We start from the raw sequence: 15512 nt of genomic DNA, 5'->3' as shown, positions 1-15512 counted from the left end.
GGTGGGTGTGCCACTTAGCATGCTAATGTATTACAGTGATCCTGTAAGGAAGCTCAAGGTCCTCTGGAGGTCAGGTCTTCTGCCATCTTGGGCCTAGCTGGTTCTAACCAGTTCTTGTTTTTCTTTTTGCAGCCTCCTCCTTCAGATAAGAGCAGTTAGTTCCTCCTTCAGATAAGAGCAGTTAGTTTCCATTTGAGGGAGGAGCAGGGATATGATTCTGGGGCAACAGCCTGATAAGAGTAGGACATCTACCTATCAGGTTGAGAAAGTCAGTGTATTATTTATTGCTGCATAACAAATGACTTCAAAACCATGGCTCTTTAAACAATAAACATTTATTATCTTATAGTTTCTATACGTCAGAAATTCAGAAACAGCTTAGTTGGATGATTCTCGCTTGGAACTTTTCATGAGGTTGCAGTCAAGATGTAAGCCAGGGCTGCCTTCATATAAAGTCTTACTGGGGGCTGGAGGATTTGCTTCCAAAGTGGTTTGCTCAAGTGGTTGACAAGTTGGTCCTAGCTAACAGTGGTACGCCTTAGTTCCTCCTGATGTGGGCCTCTCAACAGTCTGCTTGAGTGTCTTCATGACATGGCTATTGTATTGCTAGTAGTCCAAGACAGAACGAGGAAGAAGTGGTAATGTCTTTTATTTCTATAGCATTTGTTATACAGGCTAGCCATGATTCTGTCAACCTAAATAAACCTAGGAGGCAATAAACAAGTGAAAAGTGTTTATTTGGGATCAAAGAATTCCAATTCAGGGCACACAAGTTTGGGTAGCAACCCAAACAGTGTCCTGCTAGGGAGTAAAAGTCACGGGTTTTTAAAGGCAAAGAAGGAAGGTTTGCATTACAAAGAATTTTAATTGGAGCTGGAGGCAGAATCTAGTCTTGGCTAAACATGACTGAGTGCTAGCGCTATCACTAGAAGGAGGTAAGTTTGTTCCTGTGACAAGTTGCAGGTATTCTTGCAGAATCCTTGGAGTATTTGTGGTTTGGCCCAGTTCAGAATTTCATGGTTCTACCAGGTGAGGGCGTATGTAAGGTCCACCTCCTTAATGGCCTCCCAGCTCCATTTAAAAACCCCTTTACAGGGCTTCCCTGGTGGCACGGTGGTTAAAAATCTGCCTGCCAATGCAGGGGACACAGGTTCGAGCCTTGGTCCAGGAAGATCCCACATGCTGCAGAGCAAGTAAGCCTGTGCACCACAACTAGTGAGCCTGTACTCTAAAGCCCATGAGCCACAACTACTGAGCCTGCGTAATACAAGTACTGAAGCCCGCGCACCTAGAGCTCATGCTTCACCTCAATGAGAAGCCTGCGCACTGCAATGAAGAGTAGCCCCTACTCGCCACAACTAGAGAAAGCCTGTGCGCAGCAACGAAGACCCAATGCAGCCAAAAATAAATAAATAAAATAAATATATTTATAAAAAAATGAAAACCCCTTTACATAAGTGACTCCATTTTGTTTCACATTTCACAGTTCAGCGTGGGAGAAGACTACCTGAGTGTGTGGGTATGAGGAGAACCAGGAGGCAGTGATTACTGGGGCAGTTTTGGAAGGCTGGCTATTACAATATTGATATCACAATATCATAAATACCATATTTATTACACTATATTTATGTAGTGTATGCTTCTTTAAATTAGAATCATAGAATTTCTCAGGCCTCATTTTCAAAATAAGAATACCGTTTGCTTTTAGATTCTTCTTATATAATAGGCTCACTATTTCTTTCTTTCCCTTGGGAATTTTTTTCTGACTCTTGTGCTGTGGAGACCAGTTTTTGGTATAAGGAAAATTATAATTTCTCTCTTATTTAAAACCATTTTAGGGACTTCCCTGGTGGCTCAGTGGTTAAGAATCCGCCTGCCAATGCAGGGGACACGGGTTCGAACCCTGGTCTGGGAAGATCCCACATGCTGTGGAGCAACTAAGTCCGTGTGCCACAACTACTGAGCCTGCGCTCTAGAGCCTGTGAGCCACAACTACTGAGCCTGTGTGCTGCAACTACTGAAACCCTCGCGCCTAGAGCCCATGCTCCATAACAAGAGAAGCCATTGCAATGAGAAGCCTGCACACCACAAGAAAGAGTAGCCCCTGCTCGCTGCAACTAGAGAAAGCCCATGCACAGCAACGAAGACCCAACACAGCCAAAAATTTAAAAAAAAAAAATTAAAACCATTTTATGATGATGGACTACATTTAGGTTTGTTTCAAAAAGTTCCTAGTTGTGTGTCTTTGCATCTTCCACTTTTTGTTTTATTCTTTGGCTAGCAGTGAGACTCCATGGATTTAAAAAATCAAAAGGAATATTTTTCAGGACTTCATGTAGTGCAGGTTTTAAAGCTATAAATACAGTTTATGCTTATGCATGTCTTCTCAGGTTGTTCAGATAAGAATATTTATGTAGTGTTATTCCTACACTTTCAGGAATGTATTATAGAAGTTACCATTGAAGAATTCATTGTTTTTCTGACAGTAACATCTTTGCTGCACCATTCTTAGAGGAAATTTTCTTGACAGCATTATTTGTGTTCTATGTCTGGAAATATCTATAAATTATATTCAATTCTCTGAAAATCTCAAAGGAAGAGCCGCTGTGATAAAATTTTTGACACAAATATCTCACATTTCTAGCTGTGGCAGCAACTTCACAATTCTAGAGGGAAAAAGTGAATGTGTGTGTGTGTGTGTGTATATATATATACACACACACACAAATAACTCAGATACATGGATGGTGACTTCTATTTCAAGAAGATAAAAGGAAAAATCTTTATCCTAATTTGTATTTTCTAGCTTTAGAAACACATTTCCCCTTGCAGATGTGGTACCATTTACAGGTCGCAAAGAATTATGATCCCTTAACTATTATTAGTATATATGCTTGCTGACTATGACTTTGTAAATGCTACTGGGAAAGTTGAGAGAGGGGCCTTAGAAGCTGTTGCTGTGAATGTGAGAAGATGCCTACTGAAGCCAGAAGATAAATTGTTAGCGGCCCAAGATCTTGTGGATAACAGGATGCTTATGAAATATTGAGCAAAACGTTGAACTGGGCAGAAGTCATTAGAAAAATTTGTATTGCAGTCACATTAACATGATTCCTTGGACTGTTTAGTTGGTTATTATGACATAGTATAAAAAATTAAATATTTTCATGTGACTCAATATATGAAATTTAGAAATGTGTGGGATTTAGAAAAAAAGAGTTTGAAAGAAAACTGAAGGTTCTTGTTTGACAACTGAGCATGGTAAACTTCTATTTGAATTGATGATCTCAAGTCTGTAGACCTACTAAGTTGAGAAACCAGATCACAGATTAGTGAAAAGAATGCTAGAAGTTTCCTAAAACAGCCTTCTTAACTTTACAGCTACTTTGTGGTATGTGGGATAGTTCTTAACCAAAATCCTTGCTCCAAACAAGTTTACCTGGGCAGGAGTTGAAGCAAAAGATTTAGCCCCAAGCCTGTAGTTTCTCTTGGGTCCTTCCCCAGCTGCCCTTTTAATTCAGTATGAAATGGTAGAGGAACAGTATCTTTGGAGTCAGACTTATGTTTGAATCTTGGTGTCTGCCAGTTGCTAGTTCTGTGATCTTGGGAAAGCTACTTAATCTCACTGAGCCTCAGTTTTTTCATATAAATGAGGGATAATAGTACCACCTCAGGGCCAGCTATAGCGAAAGGAAAATGCCAGGCTCCTTGTCCAAAAAGCAGGAAAAAAAAGTGCTATAAAGTAGTGATATATAAAGCCGTTTTTCCGTTATAAATATTTTATAACTTATAAAACATAATGGTATAATCATTGTAAGTTCAGAAAAATTAAATTTCAAATTATTAGCATGAATTTTACCATTCATCTTTATATTGTATAATGCCAATATATATTTACAATATATAATTGTAAATGCAAGCATAAAGGCCTTTAATTTGTATGTGGAATCATTGGTATTTCATAGGTTGTTCATGCATATATAGTTCATTCTTACCAGAATAGTGGGGAAAAAAGCTGCACAAAACTAACTTTTAATTTCACTTCTTTATATGTGCATATTATACCAATACACTCTATGTCTAGCTTACTGATGAGGAAGAAAGGTCTGAAATGAACTCAACTGTTGGTGGCCTTATCTTTCCCATTTTTACTATGTCATCATATTTAGCATTAGTGGTACTGGGAAGTAACATGATTAAAAAAGGATATGGTTGGGTTCCTTGGTTGTTCATGTTTCTTAGAACACTATTACCTTCTGTTTGTGTTCCAAGCAAGGCCCCATTCAAAAGGGTAAAGCATGAAGTGTGATCTGTCAGTGACCCTGCTTACACACACATAGATGTGTCATAAGGAACATGAGCACAGAATTCTGGTGGAACCACTGTGCATTGAGTTTTAGTGAGACTCAAAGTGAAATACGCATGTTATGGAAGCCACGAAGGCTATATGTGAATGGAGTGGCAAATTATAGCTGACACATGCATGTATTTGTTTCTGCTCATATGCGTCCCCCATTGTCCCACTGAACTTCACTTACAAAACATGCTCAAAATTAAAATTATTAAGAATTTCAAGAAGGCAACAACAGAGCTTTTAAGAGCAGGGCTCTATCTGATTGTGCTTGCAACATGCCCATGAAGCTGGCCCTGTACCTACTTTATAACATTGTAAGTCCCCTAGCAGAGTACATAGTAGGTGCCCAATAAATGTCCTTTCATTTTCTCATAGAAAAACGTTAGATTCCTTCAGAATAGACATACATGTTGGCAGGACTCAGAACCTTGATGCCCAGGGGGTGATGAAAACTACTCACCTGTTACTTTTTTTTTTTTTTTTTTGCGGTACATAGGCCTCTCACTGTTGTGGCCTCTCCCGTTGCGGAGCACAGGCTCTAGACATGCAGGCTTAGCGGCCATGGCTCACGGGCCCAGCTGTTCCGCGGCATGTGGGATCTTCCCGGACCAGGGCACGAACCCGCATCCCCTGCATCGGCAGGCGGACTCTCAACCACTGCACCACCAGGGAAGCCCACCTGTTACTTTTTATAAGAGGGAAAGCACAGCATGATTTTTCAGGCTCTTGAGAAACCAATTGAAATCCTTCTGTACATTTGTCCTGATTCAGCCACCATGATTGGCTTGGTCACTAGATGAAACAAGTAAAGAATATTTGCTGTGATTTGCAGGGCCTTATAAGTCTTTCTCCCCCCCTCAAATCTCTCTCCACTATTCACTTGCTGTAGTGCTTCCAGGTTCACCATTAGATATTCATTCCTCTGGGTTAAACTGCTGTCCTATTTTAAAATGCTGTAGGTAAAACTACTGTGTAACTGAGCATAAAGGGGTTTTGTTCAAATCACTTAAAGTACTTAGAAAGAGAAAAGGGCAAGGTTTTTATGGGAAGCATTTTGGCTTTGACAGTCATATTTACCCAGAATTTAGAAAGAAATAGATTCCTTTAGAAAGGGAGCTGGAGGAATCTGTGATAATTCTGACCAAGTCCTTCTATATTCCTAGGATATAGTAATGCTTTCTTCAAAGGTCAGCTTTGGACCATTGTGGGTCAGATCAGAAGCTTTGTTGGAGGCAAATGCATAGTGCCAGGAAGAGCTTATTAAGGCTTATCTTGGCTGTGTAAGTCAGGAGAGGGCTAAAAGGATGCTAAGTTCTAGGATTTTGGTCAAGCTACTTATCTCATTGGAGACTCTTTGGCCTGAATGTCCTCTAAAGTGTATTCTGCCGCCCTAATTTTCCAAGTAAATGCTTTTGTGTTTTCTCCCTCCTCTTTCAGCTATCCCTGAACTTTTTCACCGTGGGCCTTCCCAAATAGGCATTGTGGCTTATTAGTGGGCAGAGAGTATCTAGAGGCCTCAACTAGAAGCTGAACTTATAAATTCAACCATCCTATTTGGGGAAAACATTTGAAAACACAAATAAACTTGGGAAAGTAAGAGATTAATCAAATAACCTCAAAATTACTCTATTGTGTTTTTCTGTGGGCCATCCCCTACCTAAGGATTTTACAATTTTTATCTATTTCTTGCTCTAACTGTTTGAGTTAGGTTCTTTTTATTGTTTCCGTTCCATAGATAAAAGCCTGGCTATGGAAGGTAATATTGATCATTATTGCCCTCATTAAAATTAGTTTATTGGCTAGGGTATTATTTAGTTCTTGCCACAATAATGCTGAGCAACAAACCATCTCAGAGCCTCAGTGTTTTGCAAAGACAAACATTTATATATTTTTGCTCATAGGGCTGTGGGTTGTCTGTGGCTTTGCTGGGTTTTGCTGGGATCAGCTGCATTTACATATACCCAAATTTTCTCATTCTCCTTGGACCAGCCATTACCTATTATTTTTCTCATGGCAAATCAGGAGCACAAAAGTACAAGCCAAACTATGCAAGTATAGTTAAGGTCTCAGCTCACATCATGTCCACTAACATTCAATGACCAGAGCAAAGCCAATATCAAAGGGGAGGAAAGTATATATTACCCATAGTGGGAGGGCAGTACAAAGTGACATGGCAAACAGTGTGGATGTATAATCCTACAACAGGGGAACACTTGGGACCAAGAATCCAATCAACCTCTTGTTGGGAGTAGGCACTGAGAGAATGTGAATCACATTGGGCACGGAGGGAGGGAGACAAAGAGAGAAGGTGAACTATGATGCATGGTGCACAATGTAGCAGGTCTGGCACTAAGCAGCAAGAGGGTCCAGGCCAGGTGGTGGGCATGCCAGAAAGGAGAGTAGCATCCTCTCATCTCCTTTTTCTGAGCCCAAACCAGATTGTCTACTTTGAAAAATCTATTTATGGGGACCGTTCAGAGAGAACAAGGGCAGCATAAGACCCCAGGGTCCATTTTTGAACCATTACATTATCATAACCCAGAGGAGTATTAGGAGTATTAGGTTAGAGTTTGTGGTCACTGCTTATTCTCAGAAGATTTTATGATATTCATTAAAATTCTGGCCTGAATCTCCTTCATTGTGGCACAAATAATATTTTATGTAGCTTTCCTAAAAAGTCCCACTGCTCACAGCAATGAGGATGCTTCTTAATTTAAGGGCTATGTTTTGGATCAGAGTCTAACCATTGGTTCCTTTGAGGTTTTGACAAGACTGTTTCTGGGAAAGAGTTACCATATTATTGTCCTAGCTGCCACAGACAATATGAAGTTATAACAAAATTAATAGCATTTTCCAAACCTCTCATTTGTAGTTCAGGGAGATATTCTAGCCTTTGCAGGGGAGGGGATGAGATTGGAAAGAGGGGCCAGAACCAGATGGATAAAAGACTTGGGGAATCCATGATAACAAATTTGGACTTTATGGAAGTTTATTGAGGGAAGAAGAAAGGAGGAAGTGAAATGCTAAGATTGATTTTTTAGACAGATGGCTCTGACAGCCTGGGAAAAATGGATCTGAGAGGAGACAGTGGGTAGGAGGTAGGGACACCAATTTGGAATTTACTGTGATGTTTTAGGCAAGAGGTTGTAAGAGCAATCATATTCTCATTCTTGGGAGCACCAGTTTCAGATATCCTTTTGAGACCATCTGTCCCTAACATCCTCTAGTACTTTCAATTCTAAAATGACAAAATCCTGGAGGGCTTTAGTTGGAAGTACCATTTGATTTTCAGATTGGTGCTATTTAAGAAAAGGCTTCCTAAAATGCTTCGCAAAATATAGGTGCTCACCGTTTGCTTTAAAAAAAAAAAATTGAGTTCTATAAGCAAACTGACTGCTTGCTTTCTCTCTCTTTGGTTGTTGTTTATGGAATGAAAAAATATGTACCTTGTAATATGTCCAAGAAGAAAGAAGGCTTGTTAAGACTCAAGTCTATAAGGGGTAAAAACATGCCCTTGTTTTTGCTTGCTATGGGTATTATCTTCTTGTCTATAAAGGCCATGCACCACCCCTATGTCAAGGAAGGGAGGGGTAGTGTGCTGTGCAAAAGGCAGACATGTCTAGTATAACACTTGAAGCCCTTCAGTTCAGGCTAAAGCAATATATTCTGCATCATACACAGCTCAGAGTGTGGTGGAGAGTAGCTTCTTGTGTAGTTTCTGAATGTAATGCACTTGTTCAAGGGTCTGGGGCCAACCCTGAAATTTGGCAGAAAGGTTTCCTCCTGGATCCTTTTTATCCCATTGTTAAAAAGCAGTCCTCATTCTCGGCAGTGCCATCCCAGGCTCAGTGATCCATCTTTGCCCTGGACACTTAGCTGGGTCCAGTGTGCAAATGCTGCTGCTGCGTTGGATTAAGGTCTGCTGGAGGATGCCCACTAGCTCTTCACATATAAAGCTTGTGGAATTGCCATGTAGGCATGGTCTCCTTTTTCAAAGCGTCTGCTGTTTTATTAACATCTTTCCTTCTTATTTTTTCATCCCTTCATGTGGGCGTGTGTGTCTCTTTCAACCATCCTTAAGAGTCTGACTGATTAGTATCATACTGGGTATTGTGGGGAAGTGAACCCTGTGCCCCAATTTGGAACCTGGGTCAGGCCTGGGAAGTTGTAGTTGTGTTTCTGCTTTATCACCTTGCCTTAGCTTAATTTCAGTATCCTTTGCTAAGTAAACGAAGCACCCAGTCCTGCAGAATAGAGCCCTTTACATCAGCTCCACAAAGGTTGGAAGAGTATTGGAAAGCATCACCCTGATAGCGCTGCCCACTTCTTTGGCTCTGCTTTGGAAACTGAAAAAGGGATTCGAACTGATGAATCTCCAAATGTCAGGTCCTCATTCAATAACCTCACCATTTTCTCTAACCCTGTGGCAAGACTCAAGCTCTTGTCTGTGGATCCAGGCCCTGCTCCTAAGTGCCATTTTCTCCTCACATTTACATTGAACAATCCCAATACCTGTCACATAAGCTGCTTGGGTGAGACTGAACTCTTCTGGCCCTTTGTCACTTTCCCTAAAACAGAGGTCATTGAGTATGATATCAGGAAATGGAAAGCAAAGCTGGTGGCTTCATTCTTATTGACAACTTGTGTGTGATAGGAAAGTATTTCAAAGTATGAATCTATGCATCTAGGGGTCATCTCATCAGATTCTTTCACTTATAACCTAAAGATCTTTCCCATCCCCTGGTGCATTCAGATAGACATGGGTCACCCAGAAACACAGGATGTAAACACTCTATTGTTAGGCTAAAAAAAGTTGATGGCTTAAGGAGGAATTGTTTGGAAGCATACTTGCAGAGATTTTTTTTTTTTTTAATTCCTAGTTATATGTTGTCATGGGTAGAGAAGAGTAGGGGAGAGACAGGAATCATGGATAAACGGGTGATGTTTCTGAGGCAGGATCAAATGCCTCCATGTATTCAAAATATTTAATGGCTCATTCCATTCGTTCATGATAAGTTTTGCTGTTTCTGGAGCCAAACCCAAATACCATTGAAGAAAGCTGTAGCCTCTCAACCAACAGGGCTGAATATTTTCAATGTGCTTTCCTCCACTCACCTCTGAGGCAAGAGTGAGCACTTTAGGTGTATACACTTCATGGCTCCTGAGGATACAGCTCAGGGGGGTACTAGTCTCAGGATGTCAGTCATACTGCCTTACCCTTGGGGACTTATCAACTTCAACATTCCAGATTGTTCCCACTTACTTGCTGGGTGGGGCCCAAATTGCCAGAGGTTGGGGCTGGTACAAAAGAACATTTGTATCTCTATTGTTACATTCATCTAATAACAAGTTCTGTCATAATTTTCTTCTTTACTGGTTTAAGGTTATACATTTATGACTTAGTTTATCATAGTTCTGTTACTACAATAGTAACATGCATGAATCTAGTGATGATTATTACCATAACTCTATAATTCAGCTCTCCCAAGCTATTGCTAGTGCAGCCAATTTAAAGAATGATATAAAGATGTGTTATATTAACCCTACACATTATGATCATCCTTCTTAGACAATATATAAATAAAGGAAACAGTCCTTGTACTGGAAAAGGAGGATACAGATATTTTTGGGATATAAAAGTGATGGTAATGATAACTCAGCGTGGTCAGGAAGAGCTTACGGAACATGAATGTTAGATGTTTTGTGCCTTCCCATCGTCTCATGCGAGGAGAGGAGAATGTTCTACCTGTCCATCCTGTCTTAAAGTTAGGGACCCCCAAAATTCTCTTTTGGAATTTGAGGTATTTACTATAGGCACTGGTGCTATCTTCTTGTCCGGAGCTCTCTGAGAGGCAGAACATATAGGCATAACCCCCCCCGGAACTGGGAGAGGGATAGTAGAAAATTGGCAGGGTGCAGCCTGTCAGAGGAGGCAAAGATAGTCCCTAGATTCCTATGGAGCTGAGCTTGTCAGAGTTGATATTAATAGGTTTCCTTGAGGTCTAGAGCAGGCTAAAGAAAATAACCTGAGGCTGTAGACTGGCTTACTACCTCCAAGGCTTTCCAGTAGAATGAAGAGACCCAATACAGAGGCTGTGTGGACAGCTAACTGGGAGCTGAGCTGGCAAACCACAACCTTTCTTCTGACACCAAGAGGTTATGGAGAGACTGCCCAGACGGATGCTCAACAGCCTTCAAACCAGCCATAAAATAGAGCCAGCGACCGGACACCACCAGCACCAGAAGCCGTATCAGTGGGGATGCCAGCAGCCAGGACCAGAAGAAAATGGACTGTGAACAAGCTGTGCGTCATGTCTCTTATACGCAGGCTCTCTGTCTTTACTGACTTGCTGCCAGGATGCACCACGGGCTGGTTCATCTAGGAGTTTAGTGGGGGAAGAAAACTCAAAGAGAAAACTTTGAGCTGTGAATAGTGACTGAGATAGTACTTGAATTTCATTGAAAGAGGAGGACCAAGTTTTAAACGAAAAGTGACTTAAAAAATTCTTATGTTTGACTGTGTTTATCAGAATAGAATAGATTAAATGATCTATTGTGGGCAGATTGGGAATTCAGAGCCAAAAAAGTATATACAGTTGTATAATAAGTATAGTCTCATTTTGGGGGTTACTATCTTGTTGATGATTCTTCAATTCATACCTGCTACAACAGTGACCTGGGGCTCACTGGCCCACATCACCTGGCAGAGCCTTTCCTCAGTCTGTACCTGCTCCTATGCTGGAAGTTCCACCAATCCTGATGGAAGGGATACGGAGTGACAGGGGACAGATTCAGAGCGTCAATAGGATTGAGCTGAATGGTGTTCAGGGCTGGCTGAGCTATAAAGGATGAGAAGGAGCTAGCCACCTGGAGAGTCACGTGAAGAGTGGAAGACCAGTCAGGAGTTGTCCTTGAATCTCCCCTTTTTCTCATGTCCTTAAATTCATCTCCAAAATATATCCAGAATCCACCCACACCACTAGCATATGCAAAGGTTCTGAGGTGGAAAAGAGCTTTATGAGCTACAGTGGGAGTGGCTGGAGGTCTCAGAGCAAAGGTGGAGAGTAGTGAAGACATAGGTGAGGGTTTGATTTTATAAGACATTGTGGGAAGGTTTATTCCACCTGAACCAGGAAGCCATGGAAAGGTTTTAAGAAAGGAAATGGCTGGTTCAAAATATGTGTCAGGGTTGCTTTTGTTTCTGCGTGGGGCAGTGGTAGAAGGGAGAGCAAGGAGGAGGCAGTTGCAGGAATCTAGCTAAGAGGTAATGGTCACCTGGTATGCTACGGGCACAGAGCAACAAAAGACGTGTGGGTAGAGTCAATATCTATTTTTGGTTGAAAGGCATGAGAGAAAGTGGGGAATTCAGGGATGACTCTTTGGTTTCTGGCTTTAGTAACTGGATGGGATGCTGGTGCTACCCTGTTCAACTGATAGATAAAATGGCGAAAACTCCCATTTTGATATGTTAAGTTTGGGAGGTTTGTAAGACCTGCGACTAAAGGTTTCAAATGGCCTGTTTTTGTCTGAGTCTGGAGCTCAGAGAAAAAGGTCTGAGCTAGAGATGTAAATTTGGGAATCACTAACACTCGAATAGTCTATAAATCTATGAAAATTGATGAGATCACTTAGAGAATGAAGACAGAGAAGGGTGCCCAGGAGTAACCCTTGGGCACTTCAAAATTTAGAGGAATAGCCAGGAAGTAGATGGAGGAGAAATGACCAGTGAGAAAACCTGGAGGGATTGGAGTCATGGAAACAGAGAAGAGAGGGATTGATGTTGGAAAATAGTACTGGAAAGTAGAATAAGATGAGAACAGAGAAAAGCCCATTGAATTTGGCAGCTCTGGTGTTGATACTTCAATATAAGTGATTGGTTATTTTTTTTCGTTTTTGGTTTTTAAACTGTTCATTGATAAGGAAGTCCAATATTTGGCAGCTCTGGTGTTGATACTTCAATATAAGTGATTGGCTATTTTTTTTCGTTTTTGGTTTTTAAACTGTTCATTGATAAGGAAGTCCAATAATTTATAGTCTCTAATCAAATAGAAAATTTTAGACAATTTTATTGTACATGAAAAATTATTTTTATAAATAACTGGCTTTATATTGTTTAACGACTAGTTCTTGGGAATTATAATGGTCTCCAAGGGTATTCTAAGGAAGCTCCGGTATTCAGCAAATTTTAAATGGTGGAACTTTCTAGCCTTCATGGCAAAGAGGAGTAATTTTGAAAAATTGAGCCATTTAGCATACACCTCACATTATACCAGGTGGCAACCTGGATTTTGCCTAAGTATAAAGTCAGCCCTCTTTATGGACTCAGTCTGATAATAACAATATAAACACATACATGGAGGCTGAACTAGTATAAGTATACATTAATAAAACAACGTTTATGTGTGCTAATGCATTTCTGAAAGCAGTTTTGTTGGATTAAAACAAAAAGAAAAGTCTGAATTATATTTCAAAATCCATTTGGTGATGAAAGAGAATTGGGTTAGAGGCAATTACCTGTCAGTTCCATTTGAAGGTATGACTTGAAGATCTCTTAGAGCCACACAGAAAAAATTGTCTGGCAGTTCTGCCTCGTAGCTAAGGTGGCAATGAAGGTGACAGCTGCAGACCCTCTCTGGATGACCTGGGGCCCACAGTGTGTCTTATTTATTCCATACTAAATAGGACACGTAACAAACATCCACCTCAAATGAAAGGGAGGCCAGTGTCTGTAGATGTAATACTTCCCTCTACCTAATGGACTCTTGAATTCCTGAACCCCTTGGTTCTGAATTCTTTAGTTACTGCTACTATGAGAGCATAATGGTAGAAACATATTCTCTTTTGTGTGTATGGTCTCTCAGATTACAAATAAAGCTGCATTTCCCTTTTTCTTTATTGTCAATTAAGCTTAAATAGTAGCATTGAAAGCTCTCTCTTTAGGTGTTAGCTGCACTTGAAAATTTATAGCTGCTAACACTTAAACACGGAGTACAACACAAACCCGTCTCAAGCTGCTGACAATCAATTATTTCAGACAGCTGGATTCAGTCTTGGTTTTCGTTCTGAAGTCTCTGCTTCCTGAAACACGAGCTCTCTGTTGGTAGCATCTTTCTTAATTCAAAATCAAGTCTTAAAATGTCTAAAACATATATAAACAAACATACATACTTACATATTTTAATTATCATTACTTAGGTGTTTCTATAGCTAGATTGGGATAAGTTATTCCAAATTATTCAAGTCTTTCATTTAGTTTGTTTTGTGAGTAAACGAATGCTTTTGTAAGGGATGGAAACAAGGGGAGTGACGTATGAGTTGGCATCTGACCTTGTAGAAAGGGCTTTGTGTGATGTGCTTCAGACAGGAAGAAAAAGAATTTACAAAATGTGTTTTTATTGTTGATTTGAAAACCTTGACTTTTGAGGTGGGATATTTATACGAATAGAGAATGGGCTGGTAATTCAATTCCCTAACCTGCAGTCTTTTACTGCAGAATTGAGTAGGGGAGCAGAGCTGATCAGTGTTTAAGTGCACGGATGGATTAGGCAAAGGTTAGAGAATGGACTTGCTTAGGGCATCAGCAAAAAACCATCTGCCTCCACTACTGAAAAGAGAATTCTGAACCCGAACTTTGTAAGTAGAACATTTAGACAGAGGCGACTTTAATTTTAGTGTATATGTGATTTTTGTATCACTTTGAAAAATTACATATGAAGGATCTAATATCTTCAATGTTTATTTAGGCCCCTAAAGAGCCTAACCTGGCCCTTGATTGGCAGATGGTAGTCCTCTATAGTGAAATTTGGAGGTCTCTCAAGGGTGTCTTACCTAAAATTATCTAATGAAGATTTTGCAATTTAAACATTGCCTTCCAAGTGTAAAGAAGTGGAGAACTTGCTTGCCTGCATTCTGGTGTGTGTGTTGGTGGGGGAGGGGTGGGGAGCTTCGGATTCTCATGAGAATAATAACTAGGGCAGGGGATGAATTACATTTTCCCGGAGGCTGTGTCGAGGTTATAGTCTTAATACCCTAGGTTTAGTATGTATTTAATATATAGTATATGAAGCATCTTTTTGATAGTTGGGATATAAGAATCCTAGATTAGGTAGATATCATTTAGAGAGTTAAGATGACTTAAATATGCTTTTATGTCTGTGATTACCAAGGTAATACGCAGTTATTGTAGTATTTTGTAAACTTGTAAAGGTATAAAGAATAAAATGAAAATTACTCATTCCACCACCCAGAGATGGTTGCTGTTAATTAATATTTGTGTGTGTGTGTGTATAATTGAAATCATATTTGTAGCTATATGTGTATTTAGATGTGCTGCTTGGATTCCACTCTCTATGACATATGTTTTGATGATAAAAGAATATTTAAAACCTTTTTTCTGCTTTCTTTTTTACATTTGTGCTATAACGATATTTTAAACCAAGTTTAAAAAATTTTGTATTACCATAGCGCCTAATATAGTGCTAAGCATGATTAGGGCTTCAACAAATTATGATGTATTTATGGATGACAGTTTTTCCAGTTTAATCTTATTTTAGTTTTTAATGCCCAAGAAGTATTCATCACTATATACACTTCCTTTAGAGTAAATTTTGTTGAGTAGTTCATTTGCTACCCCAGGGCTATCTCAGGTCAGAGCACTTACAGTTGGGAGTTTGGCATGACTAAATAATGCCTCCTGTCATTTTGTGCTTTGATTTTTTGATAACTGGTCCAGCTTCAGGTTCATAGCTTAAGAATCATTTATTTGTCAAATGAAATTTGCTTTGCCACTTTATGATTTTGATCACTTGCAAATGTAAATGATTCACTAATTGCTTTCCTTATTAAGGTCCTTCTTATCTTATTCACGCAGTCATAGATGGAAAGATGTCAAATGGTTCCACAGTTGCAGTTTACTTGAATTTTGGATTAGAAGGAAAAGCGGGGTCATCTTAGGCCACTATGAGTAAAAATTAAAATGAACAAAGTTCTGAGGAAAGAGAACAAAAGAACAATAATATAAGCATTTATGGTCTTTATGAAATTGAAAAGGAAAGACTGTTTCAGAAAACAATCCAATTAAACTGTGAGACATGAGATAAGCTCTTTAGAGGCTGACAGTTATTGCAATTCTCAGACAATTCAATTTTAGTTAGGAATA

Source organism: Aethalodelphis obliquidens, unplaced genomic scaffold (genome assembly GCF_003676395.1).
Source record: "Aethalodelphis obliquidens isolate GAN/ISIS:26980383/991018 unplaced genomic scaffold, ASM367639v1 scaffold10, whole genome shotgun sequence".
Classification (NCBI taxonomy): Eukaryota; Metazoa; Chordata; class Mammalia; order Artiodactyla; family Delphinidae; genus Aethalodelphis; species Aethalodelphis obliquidens.
The sequence above is the reverse complement of the archived record's forward strand: the minus strand, read 5'-3'. Positions refer to the sequence as shown.